The following is a 27,994-nucleotide window of genomic DNA, read 5'->3' on the forward strand; positions in this document are numbered from 1 at the left end:
GATAGGCATAATTAGAAAAGGAATTGAGAATAAAACTACCAATATCATACTGCCCCTATACAAATCTATGGTGTGATCACACTTGGGATACTGTGTACAGTTCTGGTCACCACACCTAAAAAAAAGATATTGTAGAGCTGGAAAAAGTGCAGAAAGGGCAACTAAAATCATCAAGGGTCTGGAACATCTCCCCCTTACCCTATGAGACAAGGTCACAACAACTGGTATTCTTTAGCCTGGAAAAAAAAAAAAAAGGATAAGTAGAGATATTATAGAGGTCTACACAATTATGCATGGTATGGACAATGTGGATAGGGAGACATTTTTCTCCCTCTCTCAAAATGCTAGAACCCAGGATCATCCTATGAAGCTGATTGGTGGGAGATTCAGGACAGATACAAGAAAGTACTTCTTCACATAGCGCTTAGTTAAACTATAGAATTTGCTACCAGAGGATGTAGTGATGGCCACCAATTTGGATGGCTTTACAAGGGGGTTGGACAAATTCCTGGAGGAAAAGGCTATCAACAGCTACTAGTCTTGATGGCTGTGTGCTGCCTCCAGTACCAGAGGCAGTGAGCCTAGCAGTTGTTGGGGAACATGGGTGGGAGGGTGCTGTTGCGCTCATGCCCTGCTTGTGGGTTCCTGGTCGACAACTGGTTGGCCACTGTGTGAACAGAATGCTGGACTAGATGGACCCTTGGTCTGATCCAGCATGGCTCTTCTTCTTATGTTCTTATCACAGTCCCTACACCCACACCAGTTCCTGAGCCTTTGATCAAAACCAGTACAAATTATGGACACTCTCCCCTCCCCTACAGCTTGCTATGTAATTGACCCCCCCTCACACACACACACACACACACACACACACACACATCCTTAAAGAATTCTGAGCAGGGACAAGAGTGGCCATTTTTGACCATTATCAAAAAAAAGAGAGGAAACACATAATCAAATAGATGACAAAAGAAGACACAAATTTGTATATGCTAATTTGTATTATAGATGAAAAATTACTCGAATTTAAAATTAAAAAAATGTAGTATGTCTCATGATAGTGGGGAAGACTGTGACCAGGTGACCACCTGTGTGTCTCCTCAGTCTTCTCTCCTGGTGCTAACTGTGAATGGGCAACTTCAAGGCCCCTGGTCTCTCCTTTTCCAGGATTCTTTACCTTTAAAACAGAGCTGTATTGGACAGCTCTCAATTAAATAGATGACAGTCCTCTTTAAAGAAGGACACATGGCCACCCTAGCAGGGTTGTGATCTCATGTGTGTGAATAGAGCTTCCCTCTTGAGTAGTGAATTGACCCAAACAGGGTGGGTTTTGGAATAGCCCCGCTTGAATTTTCAGCTTAAAAGATGGGACCACATAACTCTAGGTTCTTAGCAATTTCTGGGAAAGATTAGATATGCTGAAAAGACTTTGTCTCCTCAGCAGAGCTGAGGCAGAGCAGCACCCTCCCACCCCCACCCCCAACAAGTCACAGTGCAGACTTCTCGAACCAAGTTATTTTGGCTCCTGAGTAGGGATGTACGAATACCGTACCTGGCTCTGCGCTGGGGCATCTGTGGTGGGAGGAAGGCGCTCTGTCCCTCCCCCCGGAATCCTCCCTGGCTGGCTCCGCGGAGCTGCCAGCTGGGCAGGCCTCAGCAGGAGTTATGGCCACAGCTGGGCTGCTGCAGCCGCAAATGGCGGCTGTCATAGCGGCCACCATTTGCGTCCTTGCAAGCAGCCGTGATAGGCTATGTAAGTATTTACGTAGCCTACCACGGTAAAGGCAGCCACGCAAATGGCGGCCGCTACTCCATTTGCATGGCTGCCTCTACCGTGAGAGGCTATGTAAATACTTACATAGCCTATCACGGCTGCAAGAACACAAATGGTGGCCACACAAGCCCGGCCGTGGCCGGCTGGGAGACCAGCCAGAGTCGCCGCCGCCGGAGCCGCCGCTCCTGCGGCCACCGCATCCATCCCAGGTAAGCTCTGTCTCGGGGGGATTCCACGGGGGGGGCAGGAGGCTGTTGCGCCACGGATTCCGGGGGGCTGGATTCTAAAGAATCCAGCCTCACTGGAATCCGTGGCGGAATTCTCTGACATCCCTACTCCTGAGACAAAAGAATACCACAAGCTTCTCCGCTCCTTCTGGCAGTAAAAGTACAACAATAATACATTCAGTAGCCCAGAACACGTTGCCTTTTCATTAGGGATGTACAAATTGTGTACCTTCCGTGCTGCTTGACTAGGGATGTACGAAAGTCACTTACCTTTTCGCAGGGGTGATTCGCGGTGGGGGGGAGGCGCTTCGCTTCTCCCCCCGAAGTTCAGGCAAGGGGGGGAGGAGTCCCGCCTCGCCCAGCCAAAATTCAGACTGGAGAGAAGCGCCCCGTCTCCCCGGCTGCGAAAGAAAAAGTAAAACAAAAACCAAAAAGCCCGTGATAGGCTACGTAACGATTAACGTAGCCTATCACTGCTAGATTTCCAAAGTCAGCCATGATAGGCTATGTTAATCATCACATAGCCTATCACAGGTGACTTTGGAAAAAAAAAAAAAGCATGTACCCAAATGGCGGCGGCCCATGGGCGCTGCCATTTGCGTTCCTTATTTTGGCACGTCTAGTCTACGTAAAGATTTACGTAGACTACGGCGAAAATAAGGGCAACGCAAATAGCGTTCTCTTATTTTCGCTGTAGTCTACGTAAATCGTCACGTAGCCTATCACGGGTGACTTTTTTGGGGGAAAAAAGCGCGTACGCAAATGGCGGCGCCCACGGGCCGCCGCCATTTGGGTAGGCGCTTTCCCCCCCCCAAAGTCACCCGTGATAGGCTACGTGACGATTTACGTAGCCTATCATGGCTGACTTTGGAAATCTAGCCGTGATAGGCTACGTAAATCATCACGTAGCCTATCACGGGTGTGTGTTTTGTCTTTTTTTACTTACTTTTTTATTTTGTAATGGCGGCGGCGGCAGCCGGTCGGGAGACCAGCTGCCGCCCCCGCCGAAATGCCGCCGAAACGCCGCTGGGACCCGCTGCCGAGAGGGACATTCGCTGAAGGTAAGTCCCATCCCGGGGGGGGGCGGGGGGGCGGCGGAGAATTTCCCCAACACTTTTGGGGGGCCGAATGCCTCGGCGCTCGGCCTCCCAAAGAATCGGGGAGAAATTCTCCTCCATCCCTACACTTGACTTCCGCCGTTTGCAGCCAGTGCTCCGTACCATCGTTCACAAGCCCCCCGAATTCTCCTCTTTTTTTTCTGCTCCAAAAATTACGAAGATAAATCCATACCGACAGCCGTAATTCCAGTGCCCAGCCATCTCCATGAGTCTGCATAACTTCCATAAGAAAGGCTATTTTTTTTTTAGATATTTATGTATTTTTTCCCCTGCCCTGAGACGTGCAGCAATTACTTTCAGCCAAAACACTTCCTCCTCCTTGGGGCTTCCCAAAACAAGGCTGCCCTAGGTGTGCCTGAGCGATGCACTCTTTGTTTAAAGCAACGCTGTTTGAAAGAATGAAATAATGAAAGAAAGAAAGAAAGAAAGAAAGAAAGAAAGAAAGAAAGAAAGAAAGAACCTTTTAAAATGACCATGCCAGTCTGGAGCCCTGCATGAGTATTATTCCCCCTGCTAGGCTTTCTATTTCCACATCCAGCCTTGTTGGTGACATGGTGAGGCTAAAATGGAGAGGGGAACCAAGCTGGGGAACAGCTGGGGGCAAGTGGGGTGCTGACATGTGTAGGACTAAGTTGCATTGAACTCAGTAAGACTTACTTCTGAGTAGACATGCACAGAGTTGGTTCTCCTCTCTGCTCAGCTTTGTATTTCCACATCCAGTTCATTATCAAACCTCCTGTTAGTTATCTCAGAAGACCCTTGGGTGAATGGGGGGGGGGTTTCCAGGGAACAGCTGGATGGAGGGAGATTCCCCCCCACACACACACACACAAACACATAATGGAAGGATATAGTTCTTCATATTCCCTGGTATGTTTATTCCTCATTTTGTCCATTCCCTGAGCATGTGCAGAGTGTGCTTTTTATTCAAACAAAGAGAAGGTTGCTGATCTTTCCCTTCATGCTGCACTTGTACAAGTGAAGTGTGACTGCTTCAGAAAGAACTTTCCATTATACTGTTTCTCTTTCTTCATGAGTTTCATAACAGAAGTATGGTGTAGTGGTTAGAGTCCAGCCCAAAGTCACCCAGTGAGATAACTAACAGGAGGTTTGCTCATGAGCTGGATGTGGAAAAACAAAGCTGAGCTGGGGGCAAGTGGGGTGCTGACATGTGTAGGAGTAAGTCACATTGAACTCAGTAAGACTTACTTCTGAGTAGACATGCACAGAATTGGTTCTCCTCTCCATTTTAGCCTCACAACGTCAATAACAACGCTGGATGTGGAAATATAAAGCTTAGCAGGGAGAATAATACCTCATGCAAGGCTCCAGACTGGCATGGTCATTTTAAAAGGTCTTTTCTTTCTTTAAAACAGCATTGCTTTAAACAAAGAGTGCATCGCTCAGGCACACCTAGGACAGCGTTGTTTTGGGAAGCCCCTAGGAGGAGGAAGTGTTTTGGCTGAAAGTAAATGGAGAGGGAGGATTTCAATTGAAAAAGAACACCCACAAATAAGGCAGTGAGCACAATTCATTAAAAAAAAAAAAAAAAAACCTTACGTATTTATTATCGGAATATACTACCTTGCGTTTTTATTTATGAAAATTTTGCGACTCTGTGTGGATGACCAAAAAAAAGCCACATGACGGCTGGCTCCACAGGACCTCATGGTGCCATTCTGCAGAGGATTACGTGGCACAGACTGAAGGGAATTTGAGCCCATTTCAGTCCGTGGCGGAATTCTCTGACATCCCTACTTTTCATGACAACAAAAATCTGCCAAGTGAGGTTGCCCCCTCCCCCCAAATGGTAGGGCTGGCCTTGCTTCTCAAAGGTCAAAAACAGCATTGTCAATGCTCATCATGTCTGTGGTTCTGGGTTTTATATACTGTAGAATGTTCTGGTAATAAACTCCTGGATTTCAGCTAATCCGACTGTACATTTTCTTGGTCATGATGGATTATAAGAAATGGCAGCCTGGAGCTGCACCTTTTTGGCCTATTAATACATTAATGCAAGGGAATTAGTTTGCCTGTTTATTCCAGGGCAGAAAGCCTAACAGATTTATGTAGACCCATAATAAATTATTATAATTCCACATTTCTGGACTCTGTGCTCTACAGAGGTGGATTTCAAGAGGGCAATTCTACCTAAAGAAACCTGAAGCAATTTGCAAACTATAGCAATAAGCCTGCAGATATATGTTCACTGAATTCATATTTCTTATTCAGCGACTACAAAGACCAATAAAGTTTTAATATGACGTGGCTTCTGACTGATTGAGGGAATTAGAAGGAGAATGGCAAAATCTCATCGATTAATTTCAAATGTTTCATTCCAAGCTTGCACAGTCCCAGGATTTAGAAAGAGGCTCTTAGGGATGTACGAAAGTCACTTACCTTGAATGAAATTTGATTTGCGGTGGGGGGGAGGCGCTCTGTCCCTCCCCCCGAAATTCTGGTGGGGGGGAGGTGCTCCGTCTCTCCCCCCCGAAATTCTGGTTGGGGGGGAGAGGCGCTCCGTCCCTCTCCCCCGAAATTCTGGCCAGGGGGGAGGCGCTCCGTACCTCCACCCCTGAATCCTGGCCGGCCGGGCTGCAAATGGCGACGGCCGTAGCCACCGCTGTTTGCATCCCTGCAGTCAGCTGTGATAGGCTACGTAAATGTTTATGTAGCCTATCACGGCTGAGTAAAAAAACCCAAAAAAGCTACACTATTTGTGTTCCCCTTATTTTCGCCGTAGTCTACATAAATGTTTACGTAGACTAGATGTGCCAAAATAAGGAACGCAAATGTGTATGCACTTTTTTTTTTTTTTACTCAGCCGTGATAGGCTACGTAAACATTTACGTAGCCTATCATGGTATTTTTAAAAAAATCTAGCCGTGATAGGCTACCTAAATCTTTACATAGCCTATCATGTTTTTTTGGTTTTTTTTTTACTGGAAATGGCGGCGGCAGCCGGTGGGAAGACCGGCCGCCGCCGCCACCGCTGAACCGCCGCCGAACCACCGCCGAACTGCTGCCAGAGCCGCCGCCGCCAGGAGTATTCGCCCTAGTTAAGTCCCGTCCCGGGGGGGGGGGCAGACCGTTTTGCCACCAATTTCGGGGGGCCGAATGAGCTGGCATTCAGCCTCCCTGAGATTCGTGGTGAAATTCTCTGACATCCCTAGGCTCCATAGGCCTCCAGTGGGAAATGCTAGAATTCTCCCACATCCCAGAGCCACATCAGCCCTATATAGGGATGTTGGACAAATATGTGTGTGTGTGTGGGGGGGGAGTTCAATGAATTTTCCTAGGTTTGGCCTCCCAGATTTCATTTTTCATGATGTGGCACCCAACTCCATCTGTAGCAAGTCAGGCCGGTTTGTAGATTTTCCAGGAATTCCATGCCTCCCCCCCTCACCCTGCAGATTCCACCATTTGCACAGATTTCTGAGCAATTTGCACAAATTGGGCCATAACATGTGCAAATTGCTCAGAGATTGGTGCAAATGGTGGAACCGGGGGGGGGGGATGCACAAAACTGTTCCCAGAGTTCAGGGGAAAGTCCACAGCTTGGCTTGCAACCACAAATTGAACTCTACATGCCAAGGAACTCTATCAACCCAAAAAAGAACCAGATTTCTCAGTGATGGACTTACTTACTTACTTACTTACTTACTTACTTACTTACTTACTTACAATATTTATGTACCGCTCCACATCAAAGTTTTCAGAGTGGTAAACAACCAGATAAAATAATAAAACCCCATAATTTAAACAATTAAAACATTTTAAAAGAACAGATTCTGAACCTAATAACCTGCTGCTTGTCAGTCAGGGGAGGCCTCTTGAACTAACGATGTCTTCAGGAGGTGCCAAAAGCAACACAACATTGGTGCCTGCCTGACCTCCAAAGTCAGGGAGTTCCACAAGAAGGCGGCCACCACACTGAAGGCTTTTTTCCTGGTGGACTCCAACCAGGTCCTAGGTCCAAGTGGAACCACTAGGAGCAAGCCCTCCGATGACCTCAGTGATTGGGTAGGTTGGCAAAAAAGACAGTACTCTCTCAGGTATCCTGGTCTCAAGTTGTTTAGGGCTTTGTGTTGTTGTTCAGTCGTTAAGTTGTGTCTGACTCTTTGTAATACCATGGACCATAGCATGCCAGGCTTTCCTGTCCTGTCCTCCGCTCTCTCCCGGAGTGTGCTCAAGTTCATATTCATTGCATCGGTGATGCTATCTAGCCATCTCATCCTCTGCCGGCCCCTTCTCCTTTTGCCTTCAGTCTTTCCCAGCATCAGGGTCTTTTCCAGAGAGTTTTCTCTTTGCATTAGGTGGCCAAAATATTTGAGCTTCACCTTCAGGATCTGTCCTTCCAATGAGCACTCAGGGTTGATTTCCCTTAGGATGGAATGATTTGACCTCCTTGCAGTTCAGGGGACTCGTAAGAGTCTTCTCCAGCTTTGTACACTAGCACTAATACCTTAAACCTGGCCTGGTGGTAGCAAAATGTCAGCCTGTGCAGTTCCCTCAGCAAAGGAGTGCATACTGAAAAGGGGCAGCTCCTGACAACAGCCGAGCTGCTGCATTCTGCACTAGCTCCAGCTTCCGGACCAGCCTCAAGGGCAGCGCCACATAGAGCACATTGCATTAATCCAGTCTTGAGGTTACTAATGCCTGTACCAGGTTACTAATGCCTGTACCGCTGTGGCCAAGCTATCCCTGTCCAGGAGAGGACTAGCTGGTGAACCAGTCGAAGCAGGTAAAAGGCATTCTGAGCTGCTGGGCTACTTGGGCCTCCAGTGACAATGATGGATCTAAGAGTACCCACAGACTACAACCCCGATCTTTCAGAGGGAGTGCAACCCCATCCAGAACAGGCAATGATCCTGTCTCCTGGACTCAGGAACCACTCACCCACAAGGCTTCCATCTTGCCAGGATTCAGCTTCAGTTTATTGGCCCTCATCCAGCCTATTACTGGATCTAGACACTGATTCAGGACATACACAGCCTCTCCTGATCCAGAAGTCAAAGGGAGATAGAGCTGCATGTCATCATCATCCCTAGCCCTATGCAAGTGTTCAGCCTGCTCATCTGAGGGCTAAAAGGGGATGTGGGTGCTGATGCATGATTCACCCACAATGTCCCCATTCCTGCCTGCTGCTCAGTCCCTGATAGGGATGTACGAAAGTCACTTACCTTTTCGCAGAATCTTTCGCGGTGGGGGGAGGAGAAGCTCCATCCCTCCCCCCCCCAAATCCTCAATGGGGGGGAGGCGATCTGGTCCTCCCCCCCGGAATCCTCGATGGCTGGCTCCGGGCCGTCCGCAGCTGGATTTCCGGCTGTGGACGGGCTGCTGTGGATGCAAATGGCAGCTGCTGTAGTGGCCACCATTTGCATCCAACCAGGCAGCCATGATAGGCTATGTAAGAATTTACGTAGCCTATCACAGCTAACCCCCCCTCCCAAAAAACCCCGAGCGTACACAAATGGCGGCGGCTCCGGCGGCCGCCATTTGCATTCCCTATTTTTCGCCAATTTATCTTACGTAAATATTTACGTAATATATTTAGGTAATATAGTACGTAATTACATAATAATATTTACGGAGCCGCCACCATTTGCGTAAGCTTAGTTTTTTTGGGGGGGTGTTAGCCGTGATAGGCTATGTAAATTCTTACATAGCCTATCACGGCTGCAAGGACAGCAATGGCTGCCATAGCCACCGCCATTTGGGTACGCCATTTTTTTTTTCCAGCCGTGATAGACTACATAAGTATTCACATTCCATCTATCACAACAGCTGGGCTGGACGCAAATGGCGGCTGCTACGGCAGCCGCCATTTGCGTCCACAGCAGCCTGTTGGCGGACGGAAGTCCGACAGTGGACAGCCCTGGCTAGCTGCTCCGCAGAGCCGCCGTGGAGTGAAGCCGGCTGGGCAGGATTCAGGGGGGGAGGACTGGATCACCTCCCCCCCATCGAGGATTCTGGGGGGGAGGGACAGAGCGCCTCCCCCCCACGAATCAATTCTGCAAAAAGGTAAGTGACTTTCGTACATCCCTAGAAAATTCTGGAGCAGATTATAAATCAATCGATCTGTAAGCACCTTGAAAACAATGCAGTGATTAGTCAAAGCCAAGATGGATTTGTCAAGAACAAATCTTTGTGTTCCTTATTTGGGCACGGGTAGTCTACATAAATAGCGTTCCCTTATTTTCACCGTAGTCTACGTAAATATTTACATAGACTACCCGTGCCCAAATAAGGAATGCAAATGGCGGCACCCATAGGCGCCGCCATTTGCGTACGCCCTTTCCCCCCCCAAAGTCAGCTGTGATAGGCTACGTAAGGATTTACGTAGCCTATCATGGCTGACTGCAGGGACGCAAATGGCGGCTATGGCCGCCGCCATTTGCGTCCTGTCAGGAGATAAGATTCACGGCCGGGGAGATGGGGTGCTCCCCCCCGGCCAGAATTTCGGCGGGGAGGGATGGGGCACCTCCCCCCCAGCCAGAATTTCGGCAGGGAGGGATGGGGAGCCTCCTCACCCGCCAAGAATTTCGGGGGGAGAGATGGAGCGCCTCCCCCCCACCGTGAAGCAAGCTGCGGGACCAGGTAAGGGACTTTCGTCCATCCCTAGATGAATGCCAAATTCTGCACCTAGGAAAAAGAAACCCAATGCACAGTTACAAGATGGGTGATACTTGTCTCAACAACACCACAAGAAGGATCTTGGAATTGTGGTAGATCCCAAGCTGAACATGAGCCAACAATGTGATGTGGCTACAAACAAGGCAAATGCTATTTTGGTCTGCATTTATAGAAGTATAGCTTCCAAATCCCATGAAGTCCTAGTTCCCCTCTACGCAGCACTGGTTAGGCCTCATCTGTAGTACTGTGTCCAGTTCTGGGCACCACACTTTAAGAAGGATGCAGACAAATAGGAGAGGGTTCAGGGGAGGGCAACAAAGATGATCAGGGGACTGGAAACAAAGCCCTATGAAGAGAGACTGAAAGAACTGGGCATGTTTAGCCTTGAGAAGAGATGACTGAGGGGAGATATGATAGTGCTCTTCAAGTACTTGAAAAGTTGTCATGGAGAGGTAAGCTAGGATCTCTTCTCGATCATCCCAGAGTGCAGGACATGGAACAATGTGCTCAAGTGACAGGAAGCCAGATTGCGGCTGAACATCAGGAAAATCTTCCTGACTGTTAGAGCAATATGACAATGAAACCAATGACCTAGGGAGTTGGTGGGCTCTCCCACACTGGAGGCATTCAAGACAAGGCTGGACAGCTGTCTGTCAGGGCTCTTCGACATGGATTCCTGCATTGAGCAGGGCACTGGACTCGATGGTCTTATAGGCCCCTTCCATCCCTACTATTTGATGATTCTATGATTCTATTCCAAAGAACTAAACAACTCCAGAGAGTGATATTGGGGGAAATTTCTGAGAAATTTCTGATAGTGTTATGAAAACTATGTAGGCTTCCTTTGATACCCTTCCTAGGAGAGACTCTCAAATTCCCTATCTTTCTTTCTTTCTTTCTTTCTTTCTTTCTTTCTTTCCATGACATTTCAGGGGGCAACTAATTTTATGAGTTATTTCCCCTCCCCATACTTTAGCAGAAACTGAGTTCGGAAACTGAAAAATATAAGTCTTGTTACACCCCACCCAAATTCACTCAAACAATCCTCAAATTCTCCCCAAAGCTAGCCTAATATAAGCATTGGAAATTCAAACTTCCGAGTCCCTTCTGAGATTTTGCATTCATATTTAATTAGTGCACATTTTTTCAGGCTTCACCAGGCTGCCAGTGCATACATTGCTTAGATATTTTTAAATTCCTTTGCTGCTCCACCCTGATAAAATCTTTTGATAAAATGGCATCCACATGGAGTGCTTTTAAAGGGCTGTTGTGGTAACAATTAAAAGCAGGGAGGGAAACACCCACCACTTTGTCACAGAATCCACCTTGTTTCATATATATGTGTAATCATCACCTTTTGAAAATACTTCCCATTCCTGCTGAACATCATTCATTCAGAACACTCTACTTATTCTCTAGTTTATTTGAGCTCTGGGCAGTAATTTGGCACTATTGATTTGACCAATTTAGAGAGAGGCGGGAAAACAATCCACAGCACTTTCATACTGTCAGCCTTTCTAATCATCAGTTTTTCAGATGCTTCTGTTTCCTGTTGATGACCATTAAAGCATACACAGAAGAAAGTTAGTCTTCTCAATTGTATGTCAAACTTCATGCATATCATGTGACATGATATCACTTTACATCACATGGTTTCTATCTAAATTGTAATATTACAGTAGGGATGGTGGAGAATTTCCCCCGAAATAGTTGGTGAAATTCTCCGCCACCCCCCTGCTCCCCCTGGGATGGGACTTACCTCCCTCGAATGTCCCTCTCGGCGGCGGGTCCCGGCGGGAGTTCAGCGGCGGTTCATCAGGGGCAGGGGCGGCGGCCGGTCTACCGACCAGCTGCCGCCGCCACCTTTACAAAATAAAGCAAAAAAAAAAAAACCCGTGATAGGCTACGTAACGATTTACGTGGCCTATCACGACTAGATTTCCAAAGTCAGCCATGATAGGCTACGTAAATCGTTACGTAGCCTATCATGGGTGACTTTGAAAAAAAAAAGCGTGTACGCAAATGGCGGCCCCCATGGGCGCCGCCATTTACATTCCTTATTTGGTCCCGGTCGTTTACGTAAAGATTTATGTAGACTACGGTGAAAATAAGGGCAACGCAAATAGCATTGCCCTTATTTTCGCTGTAGTCTACGTAAATCTTTACGCAGACTACAGGGACCAAATAAGGAATGTAAATGGTGCGCCCATGGGCGCCGCCATTTGCGTACGCACTTTTTTTTTCCCAAAGTCACCCGTGATAGGCTACGTAATGATTTACGTAGCCTATCACGGCTGACTTTGGAAATCTAGCCGTGATAGGCCACGTAAATCGTTACGTAGCCTATCATGGGTTTTGGTTTTTTTTTTCACTTTTTTATTTTGCGGCCGGGGAGATGGGGCACTTCTCCCTGGCCTGAATTTTGGCCGGGCGAGGCGGGGCGCCTCCCCCCCCGGCCTGAACTTCGGGGGGAGAACCGAAGAGCCTCCCCCCCACCACGAAGCAAGCTGCGGGACCAGGTAAGTGCCTTTCGTACATCCCTATTAATTACAGATGTTGCCTAAGTTTGTAATGACCTGGTTAGGAGTACAAATTGGTCCAGCTCATCATATTTGCCTTTATTACAAGTTTAATATAATTTCCCCCAGTATTTCTGAATGGAAAACATGATTCCTTATACTTACAGTCAATGTACAGTCAAATCAGGCTGTTTTGTAGACATCTATGCAGAGGTTCTTTATACTCTTACTTTGATGAAACTACTCTAATCGATTGCTGTGTGAACTACATAACCAGGTCACTCAGCCAAGCAGTCTTATGTATGGTGATTCTCTGCTCTCCCCTTGGTCAGTTCTTGTTGCTGTTGTTGTTGCTGTTGTTGTTGTTGCAAATGGTTTATGTGGTCGCTGTCCCCCATCATGATCTATCTGTCTGTCTGTCTGTCTGTCTGTCTGTCTGTCTGTCTATCATCATCTATCTATCCACCCCCTCTCAGGTGTGTTTGTGACTTTTGTAGGTGGGTGGCAGTTGAATTCCTAAGCAACGCTCAGCTACAACTGGATGTGCAAACTGCAATGATCAGTTGCACATGTGTGGCATCATCATGGCATGTGTGGGGCATCATCAGGTAGGGATGTTGGAGAAATCTGCAATGAATTAAAATGACCTGAATGCAGACCAGTTTTATTTTTGTTTTAGTTGGGTTTGGTGTTTGGGGGGGGGGGGCAGAAATGCACATTTGCACAACTGTACATTACTGCTAATGTGCATTTGCACAAATGCAAATGTGAACTTGCAAACAGGAACAAAATTCTTGTACATACCTGGAAAAATAAAAATAAAAATCCAGTTCTGTAATGAGCAGACAATGGAATGAAAAATGCCTGACAATTTGCAAAACACAGATGGAGTGGTTTTCCCAAAATCCATATATCCCTTCTACTTGTTGCAACGTTGTGAGCCAAGAGAGAACTCTGAGAAACAGCAAAGTCTCCCCCAGCCCCGAATGCTTGCCAGCACAGTTCATATATGCCAAACTGATTCTGAATTGAGCTAAGGGGGAACAGTTACCACTATCAAATACTACTGAGTAGGGTTTTTCGGATGGAAGCCTTGTTTCGTATAAGAGCCAGCAATTCAGCAGGATAACTTTCAATAAGGTGAGCTGAAAAAATAATTTCTGTTCAGTTTTTGATAAGAATTTACCAAAATTCACAAACTTCCCCATATTGGGGACAAAAGGAACCCATTTTTTTTTTTTTTTAATGAAAATGGGAGAAACTGAAACTGACCAATTTATCCATCCAACAGTGTTTTGCTTTCAAGAGTCTGGCTTTGAATCCCTTGGCCGCCGCCATCAACACCAGGCCTTCCCTGTGTACTTCTGCCTGGCAGACCGCCAGTCCCTGCAGGACTAGGCCCCCAGGTACCGAGCCAGCTGTGCTGCTCCACCTGCCCCTCCCTGGAAGGGCTACATAAGCTGGCTGGCTGAGGTGGCCTGGGAGAGCCAGGGCCTGCAGGAGAAGCCACCACCACCGGGGAAGAGGCAGGCCTGCTGCTGCTGGGGCTGCTGCTACTGGGGCTGCGGCTGCTGCCGCCACCGCCGCCGCCGCCACCGCCGCCGCCGCCGCCACCACCACCACCAGGCCTTCCCTGTGGACTCCTGCCTGGCATTATTTTTAAGGGGATTTTTATTTTTATTTTTTACTGGGGGATTTTGTTGTGTTTTTAGGGGTGGGTAGCCTGCCTGATAGGCGGGAGCGAGGGGGCATGTGTCCACCTGATGGAGGCAGTGGGGGGAGTGTTGGGGGACAGAACATACCGAGGCTGGGTGGCAGGCGCTGGCGGAGCACTAGGGGCAGGCCATGCCAGGTAAGGGAAACAAGGGAGAGATGTGTAGTATCTGTCCCCTGCTCCGGGCCTGTCCAGAACCAAAGGATGGCTGGGGGAGGCGTGACCCCATCTTCTGGCCTTTGTTTGCTGCTCTGCAATGCCAGGTCTGTTACCCAGAAAACCTCCCTCATCCATGACATGATCCTGGATGCGGGTGCAGACCTGGCATGTATTACGGAGACCTGGCTGGCTGAGGCTGCTGCTCCAACCCTTGCAGCCACTGTCCAGCCGGATTTTCATATGCACAGCATCCGAGGGCTGGGGATCGGGGAGGGGGAGTGGCTGTTATCTACCAAGAGTCCTTGGTCTTCACCAGACCCCCTCTCCGGGAGACCAGGGTTGCTGAGTGCATGTACTGGAGGTTGGGCCCGAAGGGCAGTCTGAGGATTCTGCTCGTGTACCGTCCACCCCGCTGCATGACTGACTCCCTGGCTGAGGTACTTGAAGTGGTCTCTGATGTGCGTGTACAGTCCCCTAACTTATTGGTGTTGGTGGACTTCAACGTACATTCAGAGGCCATCCTCACAGGAGCATCTTAGGATTTCATGGAGACCATGGCCTCCTGGGAGCTGCACCATATTCTAACTGGGCCCACCCATGTAGCCGGTCATGCACTAGACCTTGTGTTTGTTTCTGGAGAAGCGGGGAGTGATCTGGAAGTCGGGGGTATATCCACCACCCTCTTGTCATGGTCAGATCACTATCTGGTGACATTGGACTTCTCGGTTCCACAACCCCTCCGCAGGGGTGGAGGACCCATTAAAATGGTCCGCGCCAGGCGTCTTATGGATCCAAATGGATTCCTGAACGCGCTTGGGGATGCTCTGGGGCACGCCAATGGCCACTTGGTTGAGACCCTGGTGGGTGGCTGGAATGCTGCAATCACTGGGGCATTAGATCAGGTGGCTCCGAAATGCCCTCTCCCCCTGAACAGGGCTCAGACTGCACCATGGTTCAATCCACGGTTACGAGCTCTGAAACAGGAGGTGAGATGGCTAGAGCGCTGGTGGCGGAAGTCTCGCTCCAAAGACGATCAGACACGTGCTAGAGCTGTATCTTCAGCCTATCACGTGGCGGTGAAGGCAGCAAAAAAGGAATATTATGCTGCCTCTATCGTGTCTGCAGAGTGCTGTCCCAGGAGGCTGTTCCAAGTGGTCGGGAGCCTGGTTGGTCCTGTGGCTCCTGAACCACTGGAGCATTCTAAGGCCTCCTGTGAGGCCTGGCAAGGCACTTTGCAGATAAAATTGATCAGATTAGGTGTGTTACTCTGCACGTTGTGGATACAGTTAGTGAGCAAGAGGCAGCCTGTGGCAAACCGGTTTTGTGGGATCGGTTCCAGCTTCTTCCTCCTGATGAAGTGGACAAGGTGCTTTCATCTGTAAGGCCGACCACCTGCTTACTTGATCCTTGCCCATCTTGGCTGGGTGAGGGGATCAGGGCGGTGGTGAATGCCTCCCTTGAGGAGGGAGTGATGCCTTCAGCCCTCAAGGAGGCAGTGATAAGACCACTCTTAAAGAAGCCCTCGTTGGATCCTCAAGTTCTGAACAACTTTTGCCCAGTCTCAAATCTGCCATTTTTGGGCAAGGTGATTGAGTGGGTGGTGGTGATGCAGTTGAAGGCAAACTTGGAAGAAACTGATTATCTAGACCCATTTCAATCGGGCTTCAGGCTTGGGCATGGGACAGAAACGGCCTTGGTAGATGATATGAGGAGGGCTTTGGATAGGGGTGAATGCTCCTTCCTTGTTCTCCTCAACCTCTCAGCAGCTTTTGATACCGTTGACCACGATATCCTCCTGGATTGCCTGGAGGGGTTGGGCATTGGAGACACCATATTGTGGTGGTTCCAGTCCTTCCTCTCCAGCAGGTACCGGAGGGTAGCACTGGGAGAGGAGGTTTTGGACCCGTGGCCACTCACTTGTGGGGTACCACAGGGTTCCATTCTCTCCCTGATGCTATTTAACATCTATGTGAAGCCGCTGGGGGCTATCATCAGGAGGTTTGGGGAGTGGTGTCATCAATATGTGGATGACACGCAGCTCTACCTCTCGTTCAAATCCTGACCAAGGTTGGCTGTAGAATCCCTGTCCAAATGTCTGGAGATGGTGAGTGGCTGGATGGGGAGGAATAGGCTGAAGCTGAACCCTGACAAGACCGAGGTACTTTTGGTGGGAGACAAGAGGAGGCTGGGGGATGTTGACCTGGTGTTAAATAGAGTACGGCATGGCTACCCTGAAAGACCAGGTCGGCAGCCTGGGGGTCATCTTGGACTCCCAGCTGTCCATGGAGGCTCAGGTGTCAGCTGTGAGCTGGACAGTGCTGTATCAACTCCATCTGATACGGCAGCTGCGCCCCTTCCTTCCTGACCATCTGCTCCCATCAGTAGTACATGCCCTGGTCTCTTGTTTAGATTACTGTAATGCGCTCTACGTGGGGTTACCCTTGAAGATGGTTCGGAAGCTGTAGCTGGTACAGAACGCGGCGGCTCGCCTGATTAAAGGCAGCTGCCAGCGAGATCACATCACTCCAGTGCTGAAGGAGTTGCACTGGTTACCAGTTGTTTTCTGGGCCAAATTCAAGGTGTTGGTTTTGACCTTTAACACCCTATATGGTTCCGGCCCAGCCTATCTTAAGGAGCACCTCCAACAGCACCAGACAAGCCGCTTAACAAGATCAGCCTCAGATGGCCTTCTCTCTGTCCCATCAGCCAGGACAGCTAGACTGGTGGGGATGAGGGAGAGGGCCTTTTCTGTGGTGGCCCCCACTCTGTGGAACTCCCTCCCTAGGGAACTCCGCCATGCCCCCTCTTTAATGAGCTTCCGTCGTGCATTAAAAACGTGGTTGTTCAGGCAGGCATTTGGGGTGGGTTAGGGTATTTTAGAAAATGTTCTTACTGTAGAATTTTATTGGTTTAAACTGTTTTATTGTACGCTGTACATCTCCCAGAGTGGCTGGGTGACCAGCCAGATGGGCGATTAATAAATTTAATAATAATAATAAAAAAATAAATTGGCATTCAACCATATTAGTGCTGAATTAGGGTTGCCACTTCTCTCCCTCTGTCTCCCCCTCCTGGCAGGTTCTTTGATTTTAACAGCTATATGGCAGGCAGTTACATCATGGTCCTTTCCATGCTGGGAATTGCTGTACCTCTTGAATTTGGCTGGTGTGGATGGATGAGACTTTTGTTTCAGTTCATTTTTTATAAGAATTTACCAAAATTCATAATGTTCACGTTCAACAGAGAAAGAACCTGAGAGTTAAAATAATAATAATAATAATAAAATCTGAAAATGGGAGAAAGCAAAACTGACAGATTCATCCATTCCTAGCTTTCAACCCTTATTCCTCCATGTTGGAAAATGTGATTCCTATTGAATTTCTTCTTTTCACATAGTTGTTCAAGGCACAGAGACTTTGCTAAGAAAAAACAAAACAAAAAAAGCCATTGTAATATTGAGACTTCCCTTCCTTTGCATTCTCATGATGAATCCCCTGTCTCCTAGTAGGATTAAGGATTTACTTGGTGTGGTACCATGGAGGACATATCTCCTGAACCTTTAATAGGAGAGGAGATTTCAGCAGACGATAGTTATCATGCAGGCGGGAAAAGCTGTGCCTCCCAAAATTTCCTCCCTGAGTCCCCTCAATGATTAAAGTTACAGTCAGGAACCTTGCCCACCTTAGAAACTGGTAACCAAGCATATTAAAGCTATCATAAGGGCTAAATGGAGCTGGGAAGGGTGTAAGTACAACCTGTAGTAGCTCAACTAAAATGTGTAGTAGCCCTCCTTCCCCAGAACCTTAATGTCAGAGCTTAGTAATATTTAGGTATTACATTTATAGGATGCGAATCCCTGTTGCACTGGGAGTGTGCTTTAGAGCTCATAGCACAAGCTTGATAGCACATATCCTGGACCAATCGATGAAAATCATTGATGTGGAGAAGCACATAATTTGATCTTGAAAGTACTGCACCCTAGCTTCAGATGTGCTTATGGGGGGTGGGTGCAGTTCATGGTGCATCCACCATGATGATGGATTAAAAACACTCTGTACATGCCCAGATATATTATTGGTTTTGTTAGTGCTTCCAAGCCCTGAAATTGAAAATCTGCCCTGTCTGAAAGGAAACCTTGTTTAAGGCCATAACTGAACCTGTGGCTGTTCCTGACCTTATATGAGGAGATAACTCAAAACATAAAATCTGTATGCTGTGTGATGCACTACAGAGAAGATATGTATGAAGCATATGTATGTTGACACTTCTTCTGTCATGGATCAGAGAATGTTACTGCATTAATTACCTGGTAGTAATGAAGACTTGAGAGCACCGGTGGTACGTGGTGTAGTGCATTTAGGGCTTCTGAGCAGAGTGTGCATGGCAGTATGCAGATAAGATTAATGTATGCTATGGAGTAGGGATGGTGGAGAATTCCGCCATGGATTTCAGTGAGGCCAAATGCACTGGCATTCGGCCCCCCGGAATCCGTGGTGGAATGGCCTGCCACCCCCCCCCCCGGATTCCCCCCAGAACGAGACTTACCTGGGGCGAATGTTCCGGATGGTGGTGCTTCGGTGGTGGCGGCGGCTGGTCTTCGTAATTGCCTTCGTAAATATTTATGTAGGCTAGAACTGCGAAAAATAGGGAACACAAATGGCAGCCACCATAGCCGCCGCCATTTGCGTATGCTGTTTTTTGGGGGGGGGGCATGCCGTGATAGGCTACGTAAATACTTACGTAGCCTATCACGGCAGCCTGAAAGGATGCAAATGGCAGCTACAGCAGCCCGTCTGCAGCCGGAAATCCAGCTGTGGACGGCCCTGGCCGGCCGCTCCATGGAGCCGCCTCAGAGGAGAGCTGGCCGGGCAGGATTCCGGTGAGGACCGGCTCACCTCCCCCCGTCGAGGATTCCGGGGGGAGGGATGGAGCACCCCCCCCACACACCGCAAACAGAATCTGTGAACAGGTAAGTCAATTTCTTATATCCCTACTATGGAAATGAAATAAATAAATACATAAATATGGAGGCCACAGACTATGCAGAAATCTCTCAGATCCACCATGAACTCGCTAGGCATGGCCGTCATGGGGAAATCTGGGCCTTCTTTGTCTTGCCAGATTTCCCCAAGCCCCTGCATTGGCTTGTTTGTGAGCTGAGCTGCGGGGGGGGGGGAGTCTTCCCAAAATCCAAGAACTTTCGTATCTTCCCCCCTGCCCCTGTCAAAACATCACTTACGCAAGTTGTGACTGCAAGTTGTGCAAACTGGACAAATTTTGCTCATCATTCACATAATTTGCACAAATTGCAGCCACCAGTTGCACAACTGGTTCATTTGAGGCATATTTATGGCCTCAATTTGTGCAAATTATGCAAATTAAGACTGCAATTTCTGTAATTTATGCAGATTGCTGCTGAAACTTGCATAAATAATGTTTTTTTAGGTGGGGGGGCACAAAAATCCAGGTACTGGCCTGACTTGACGCAGATTGAGCTGGGCCAGCTAGCACTCAAACGAGCTGGAGTCCAGGGGTCCAAGCTGCTGAAAGCTCAGCAAACTTGACCCCCCAGACAAATTCCTCAGACATCCCTAGAGCTAGCAACACATCAGGGCCTACAGGTCAATGAGGTCTGTTGATGGAACTCTGATAGATTTGGGGTATGAACACCACCATGTTTTAGCCAAAATCTGCTCATCCCTCCATGAATGCAGTGCCAGCTACAGGCTTTTAAGGGTCCTCAGTGGCCCCCCTTCTTCAGTGAGTCTACCTTGTCACCACCATCGTCATCAGCGGCTTTTGCTCCTCCTCCTCTTTCTCATCATTGCTGCCACTTGCTGGCTTGACAGGCAGAGAGCCGGTGAGCATGTAGGCAGGGCCATCTGCTGCTACTCCTTCTCCCAATCACCGTTGTCTGGGCCAGTGTGAAAGGCAAGTGAAGAAGCAGGTTACAGTGGTGAAGAGGAGCAATTCCAGGGGGTTCTTGTCAGCGAGCCCCTGTTGGGGTGTGGGGCCTTGGCAGTTACCCAACCATGCCTACTCTTGATGCCAGCTAGGGATGTACGAAACCCGTACCTTCCGTCCCAGCTAGCCTATCGCGGGAAAAACCACGGATGCAAATGGCATAGTGGACACCATTTGCGGCCATAAAGCCCTTAGTTTAAGCTAAATGCAGCCATTTACGGCCCCATTTAGATTAATCTAAGAGCTTTACAGTCTCAAATGGCTTAGTGGATGCCATTTGCATCTGGATTCCTTCCTCCTCAGCGATACGGCACGGCAATGGTGGCCCTATGGCTGGCTATACAGAGCCAGCCGCAGAGAGGAGCCAGCTTCAAAACAGATTCCCCCGGGGGGGGGGGAAGGTGAGTGCCCCATTCTGCTGCAGACTCCGGATTCCTTTGAATCCGGTCTCATTGGGGTCTGCGCGGTGGATTTCTCTGACATCCCTAATGCCAGCCCTGTCTGAATGTCTGTATAAATCTCCCCTAGAATTCATGGAGTAAAGGGGATGATTACAAAACAAAATTCACTCTCTGGAAAACATGGACTGAATAACATCTCTGTTCCCTCAACACTGCAGTAGTTGGGATACATAATCATATCCCTATTAAGGTAATAGCAAGATGAAGTTGTTCTCAGGTGAAGAAGTGTCAGCAGAAACCCTTGTTACAACCCTGGATCTCCAGCACTTAAAAAAAATGACAGGCTTAAACATTATCTATCGATCAATCATCTACAGTCAGGGCTAGAAATATTGGAACAGGGATAACCATTTTGGCAGTTGGCCTCTGTACACCACCACATTGAAGATGAAAGGAAACGCACCCAGATGGGAGCGAAATTAGGACTTTCAGCTGTAATTCAAGGGGTTTGACAAAAGTGGGGCAATAACCATTCAGGAAGGACAGCCAGTGACATACACACACACCCATCGTTGGTGGCTCATAAGTAATGGAACAAACCGACATCATGTCAAACTTAAGGATCGCCTTTAATACCTGGAGGAAACTTCTTTGCAGTCAATGATGGCCTGAAGTCAGGAACCCATGGACATGACCAAATGCTGAGTTTCCTCACTCAAGGTGCTTTGCCAGGCCTTTACTGCAGGTAGGGATGTCAGAGAATTCTGCCACAGATCTCGGTGAGGCCGAATACCAGTGCATTCGGCCCCCCGAAATCTGTGGCGGAATGGCCTACCCCCCCGCCGCCCCATGGATCCCCCCGGGACGAGACTTACCTGGGGAGGATATTCCGGGCGGCGGCTGCGGCGGCTGGTCTTCCGATCGGCTGCTGCCGCTGCCATTTGCAGTCTTGTGTGTGTGTGTGTGGGGGGGTTACAAGACGTGATAGGCTATGTAAAGATTTACATAGCCTATCATGGCTGGGTAAAAAAAAAACGCGTACGCAAATGGTGGCAGCTACAGCCACCACCATTTGCATTCCTTCTTTTTGGCTGTCTTAGTCTACGTAAATATTGACGTAGACTATGATGGCGAAAATAAAGGGGAACGCAAATAGCGTAGCGGGTGCTATTTGCGTCCCTTTTTGATTCGCCGTTTTAGCCTACTTAAATACTATTAAATATTTACGTAGACTAAGACGGCCAAAAATAAGGAACGCAAATTCCTTAAACGCAAATTCCGTAGCCGCCGCCATTTGCGTACGCTTTTTTTTTTTTACCCAGAGCCCTCCGCAGCCGGAAATCCAGAAATCCAGCTGCGGACGGCTCTGGCCTGGGGCTGGCCGGCTGCTCCACGGAGCTGCCGCGGAGCACACCGGCCGTGGAGGATTCCGGGGGGGGGGAGGAACGGATCACCTCCCCCCCGTCAAGGATTCTTGGGGGAGGGACGGAACGCCTCCCCCCCCACCATCAACATAATCCGCGGAAAGGTAAGTGACTTTCGTACATCCGTAACTGCAGCTGCCTTCAGCTGCTGCTTGTTTGTGGGTCTTTCTGCCTTCAGTCGTGTCTTCAGTAAGTGAAAAGCATGCTCTATTGTGTTGAGATCAGGTGACTGACTTGATGATTGAAGAACATCCCACTTCTTTGCCTTGAGAAACTCTTGGGTAGCTTTTGCTGTATGTTTTGGGTCATCATCCATCTGCAATATGAAGCGGCGTCCTATCATTTAGGCAGCATTCGGCTGAATCTGAGCAGAAAGTATAGCCCTATACACTGCAGAATTCGTCCTGCTGCTTTTATCAGCAGTCAGGTCATCCATAAACACCAGTGACCCAGTTTCATTGGCAGCCATACATGCCCATGCCATAACACTGCCTCCACCATGTCTGACAGATGATGTGGTATGCTTTGGATCATGAGCTGTTCCTTTCCTTCTCCATACTTTTCTCTTCCCACCATTCTGGTACAAGTTAATCTTAGTTTCATCTGTCCAAACAATCTTATTCCAGAACTGGGCAGGCCTTTTTAGGTGTTTGCTGGCACAGGCTAATCTGGCTTTCCTGTTCTTGAGCGTTACCAGTGGTTTGCAACTTGTTGTGAAGCCTCTGTATTTACATTCATTAAGCCGTCTCTTGACTGCAGATGTTGACAATGACACGCCTACCTCCTCAAGAGCATTCTTGACCTGGCTAGATGTTGTGAAAGGGTTCCTCTTAACCATGAGCAGAATTCTGCGGTCATCCCCTTTAGTTGTCTTCTGTGGTCTTCTGGGCCTTTTGCTGTTGCTGAGCTTGCCAGTTAATTCCTTCTTTTTCAGGATGTTCCAAACTGTTGTGTTGGCCACTCCCACTGTTTTTGCCATCTCTCTGATGGGTTTATTTTGTTTCCTCAGCCTAATGATGGCCTCCTTCACTCACATGGACACCTCTTTGGACCTCATGTTGGGGGTTCCAATGAACAGCTACCAAATGCAAATGTAACACTCAGAACCACCTCCAGGCCTTTTATCTGCTTGATTGCCCTGGGAACAGGCCACACCTGGCCATGCAGCTGCTTGTCAGCCATTCGTTCCATTACTTATGAGCCACCAATGATCGGGGGGGGGGGTATGCCACTGGCTGTACTTCCTGAATGGTGCCCCACTTTTGTCAAGCCCCTTGAATTACAGCTGAAAGTCCTGACTTCGCTCCCATCTGGGTGTGTTTCCTTTCAACTTCAAAGTGGTGGCATATGGAGGCCAACTGCTAAAACAGTTATCCTTGTTCCAATATTTCTGGCCCCGACTGTGTGTGTGTGTGTGTGTGTGTGTGTGTACACACACACACACACACACACACACACACATTGTATATATATGAAGGTGTGTGACAAAAGAAACCCACAATAGCTTCTCCACATATCCACTGTTGCTTAATCTGATGTCTTCAATGTGTTTTTGTCTTGTTGAGTTCACTCCTTTGACAGCATTTGTAAGTTCTCCTGGAGCTTAAGTGTGCCCTTTGTCAGACTACATTCAGTTGTTTAAGTATGATATGTTTTAATAAGCCTTTTTCTTCCTCCAAAGCAGACTCCACAATGCCATTTTTTCAGACAAACCAAGCCAGACATGTGGGATGAAAGGATGCTAAGCCATTGTTACCATAGCAATGGGCAGGACATGAAACAATGTGGAGCCTCTTTCCTCCCTTCTTGCCCACATATTTTTTAGGCAGTCTGACTTGAAGGGGAAGCCTGAATAGATACTGAAGTACCTGATGAAGAACTAGATGGCCCACAGGTATCAGAACCAATGAATACAATACATACAATATACATTACTGTGTTCACTATTCATTTCTTCTTCTTCTTCTTCTTCTTCTTCTTCTTCTTCTTCTTCTTCTTCTTCGGCCAAAATGGCTTCCCTAATTTGTTACCTCATTCACAGAGGGTGAGGGAGCAGCCATTTTGGGAGTTACAGTTCAACCCTTGGAACAGTTTATGGGGAGAGAGCATTAGGGATGTGCAAATCAGCAAAACTCAAACTCGCTGAAGTTTTCCAAATTGCCTTCTGACACTCATTCCGACTTGAGCCCGTATCCAATTGCAAGCATTGTTGTTTATTTTCTTTTCACATGAAAATCTATGCATATTTTTGTGCATATTTGTAAGCATTAGTTGTGCACAGCTTCGAAATGTAAGCATTTCTCTCCCATTGATTAAAGCATTTCTGTGCACATTTTTCAAAAATATGCATCTTTCAGAAGTATGCATTTTAATGCACATTTTCCAAACGTATGCATGCTCTCAAATGCATTTTTTTTTGAGTCCATGGATCATATTGCAATCTTGGAAATGTACAGACCTGGAGAGCAGATTGCATCCAAGTTCATGCTCAGTCCGGACAGTGCAAACTGGGTAAATCCTGATCAAATACAAACTGAAACAAATTTATCACACCTACCTCTCCTCCTTTCCTTTTCCCCTGAAACTGTTTTGTGCCCTCTCCTTCTGTTTTGTTTTGAAAGTTCACCCCTGGTGGCCATCCTTCTACAGAGGACAATCCTCTCTTCAAAGGGCTGCTGAAGGATATCTCCTATTTTGATGGCATCCTCAATTGGAAGGACTGTAGTCCAAGTCGGATTTAAAGAACCCTAACGAGGGAGAGCAGGCAGGGAGCTTGAAGTTACTCATCCACAGCTAGATCCCAGATAGCAAACTGACTCTGAGGGAGGCATAAAGGTTCCCTAGTCTTGATCTTCTACACTATGGTGAGAGGTTTTGTTTTTCTATGAAGTTCTATTTCTAAATTTGTACATATACATTGGCATCTCCACATGTTATGCAAATCAGTTCCAACTCCCCAAAGTGAAAGTACATCAGACATAATTACACTGATTATATATGTTTTGTTTTGTTTTTCCCACACACATTTTCCAAGGAGCTCAAGCTAGGATTCATTTTATCTTCACAAGAACCATGTGAACTAGGCTGGGATGAGAGATAGTGACTAGAGTATGGTTGTCTGTAAAGTTGGCTGAAAGCCAGACCGATCTGTGTTTTCAAGGGTGTCCCCCTACAGGCAGGAGGCTATCCAACACTGGGCAGAGTTTTGGCAGGGTGGATCAGGGCATCCTGTAGGCCAGAAGAAATTAAGCAATCGGCTGGATCCAGCTCACGGAACGTGGATACTCCACCCTTCATTTAGAAGGTTTCCTTTCTTCAGAGGCATGCTGGTCTAGCAGCATTTACATTGTGTTCAAAGCACTTTGCATCTGTATCTTGTAACCTTCTCAACAACCTTGCAAGGTAGATCAGAATCCTTATCACAGTATTCCAGAGAGGGGTGGGGGGAGTTATGCTGAGAGAAAGTTCTTCACTTCAGACTACCTAGGGATTTCATAGCAGAGGCAAGATTACTGTAGGGATGTACGAAAGTCACTTACCTTTTCACACGGGTGCTTCGCGGTGGGGGGGAGGCGCTTCACTTCTCCCCCTGAAGTTCAGGCAAGGGGGGGAGGCATCCCGCCTCGCCCGGCCGAAATTCAGGCTGGGGGGGGAGGCTTCCCGCCTCGCCTGGCTGAAATTCAGGCCGGGGAGAAGCGCCCCGTCTCCCCGGCCGCGAAACAAAGTGTAAAAAAAACACACAACACCCCGTGATAGGCTCCGTAACGATGAACGTAGCCTATCACGGCTAGATTTCCAAAGTCAGCCATGATAGGCTACGTAAATCGTTACGTAGCCTATCACGGGTGACTTTGAAAAAATCTAAAACAATCTTTACGTAGACTACTGGGACCAAATAAGGAACGCAAATGGCGGTGCCCATAGGGCGCCGCCATTTGCGTATGCACTTTTTTTTTTTTTTAAAGTCACCCGTGATAGTCTACGTAATGATTTGCGTAGCCTATCACGGCTGACTTTGGAAATCTAGCCGTGATAGGCTACGTTCATCGTTACGTAGCCTATCACGGGGTGTTGTGTGTTTTTTTTACACTTTGTAATGGCGGCGGCGGCAGCCGGTAGGAAGACCGGCTACTGCCCCCGCTGAAAGGCCAACGAACCGCCGCTGGGACCCGCTGCCGGGAGGGACATTTGCCAAAGGTAAGTCCCATCCCCGGGGGGGTGGGGGGGCGGAGAATTTCACTGCCGATTTCGGGGGGCCGAATGCATTGGCGCTCGGCCCCCTGAAGATTCGGGTTGAAATTCTCCACCATCCCTAGATTACTGAGACTTCATTTTGTAACACAAGTCTCTTATCAACGATGCTACACCAACGTCCTACTAACAAGATGTTGAAATGATTTACTGCAATAAACAGTATAAAAATAAGCTGAATAAACATTCATCCAGTCAACTGCAAAAACATTCATCCTCACTCACACATGATTCAGTCACGATAATGAAGATGATTTGGCACCAAAGTTTAAAACTTCACGAGGATGCAGGTTTGTTGTGAAGAAAAGACTGAAATATTACATGAAACTAGATGCAACTGTAAAGAAGGCTTTGTTCGCTGTGTGCAGTTATAAGTCACCATGCTGAAAGCCCCTTTGGCAGAATTGTATTTAAGTTGAGCTTCAGCTCTTGGACAAACAGAGCTCCTTTCTGTATAACCAATACTGTACACCTCAATACTCCCTTAGCCAGGATATCCAGTCTTTTCCAGAATGCAGTTAATAAACTGGTTCTGAGCTGAAATCACATTATTTTATTTATTTACAACTTTTGTATACCACTCCATATCTAAACAGATTCTGGAGCAGTGAACAACAGGAGATAAAATGAACAAAGATAAGAATGAAACATGATATTAAAATTATTCTTTAAAAACAGAGAGTGCCAGTGAAACCGAGGCTGGTTAATCAAGGAAAGCTTCCTGGAAACGAGCTGGTTTCAGGAGATGCTGAGAACAACCCAGTGTTGGCACCTGCCTGACCTCCAGAGTTCCATAGGATGGGAGCCACCACACTGAAGGTTCTTCTCTGGGTGGGCTCCAGTCAGGCCATAGGCCCGTGTTGAGGCTAACTGAGATTCTTATCCCCCAATAACTCATTCCTTATTCCTGCATAACAATCACCAAAACCTGTCCAAATTGTTTAGGAATGGGCAGGGTCAGGTTTTGGAAGAAAAACAGAAAAACATTGAGTTTTGTTTTGTTTTTCTGGAAAAAAGCTAGGGCTTTTCCTGAGAATTTTCCAGAAATCAGAAAGACCCTGAAAAGCTAGGTGTGTGTGTGATTTATTTAAGGTATTTTTTATCCCACTACTCAGTCTAAAAAACTCACAGAGCAGCTGACATGCAGTCTGTAAAACAAGACAGTCCCTGCCCGAAGGTTTACAATCTAAAAAAAACACAACACCCAAGGAAAAGGGATGTGGAGGGAAGAGGGGAAAATAAATGTGTGCATACTCCTGAAAAGGGTGTTCTGGCACTAAGCATGTGGTAGCTGGTCCCAACGTCTAGATAGATGTGTCCCTGTTGTTGTTCAGTCGTTCAGTCGTGTCCGACTCTTCGTGACCCCATGGACCATAGCACGCCAGGCCTTCCTGTCCTGCGCTGTCTCCCGGAGCGTGCTCAAGTTCATATTCATTGCATCCGTGATGCTATCTAGCCATCTCATCCTCTGCCGTCCCCTTCTCCTTTTGCCTTCAGTCTTTCCCAGCATCAGGGTCTTTTCCAGGGAGTTTTCTCTTCGCATTAGGTGGCCAAAATATTGGAGCTTCAGCTTCATTATCTGTCCTTCCAATGAGCACTCAGGGTTGATTTCCTTTAGGATGGACTGATTTGACCTCCTTGCAGTCCAGGGGACTCGTAAGAGTCTTCTCCAGCACCACAGTTCGAAAGCATCAATTCTTCGGCGCTCAGCCTTCCTTATAGTCCAGCTCTCACAGCCATACATTACTACTGGGAAAACCATAGCTTTGATTAGACGGACCTTTGTTGGCAAGGTGATGTCTGTGCT

Source organism: Heloderma suspectum, chromosome 4 (assembly GCF_057233095.1).
Source record: "Heloderma suspectum isolate Gila_16-S chromosome 4, 16-S_ref, whole genome shotgun sequence".
In the NCBI taxonomy this organism is placed as follows: domain Eukaryota; kingdom Metazoa; phylum Chordata; class Lepidosauria; order Squamata; family Helodermatidae; genus Heloderma; species Heloderma suspectum.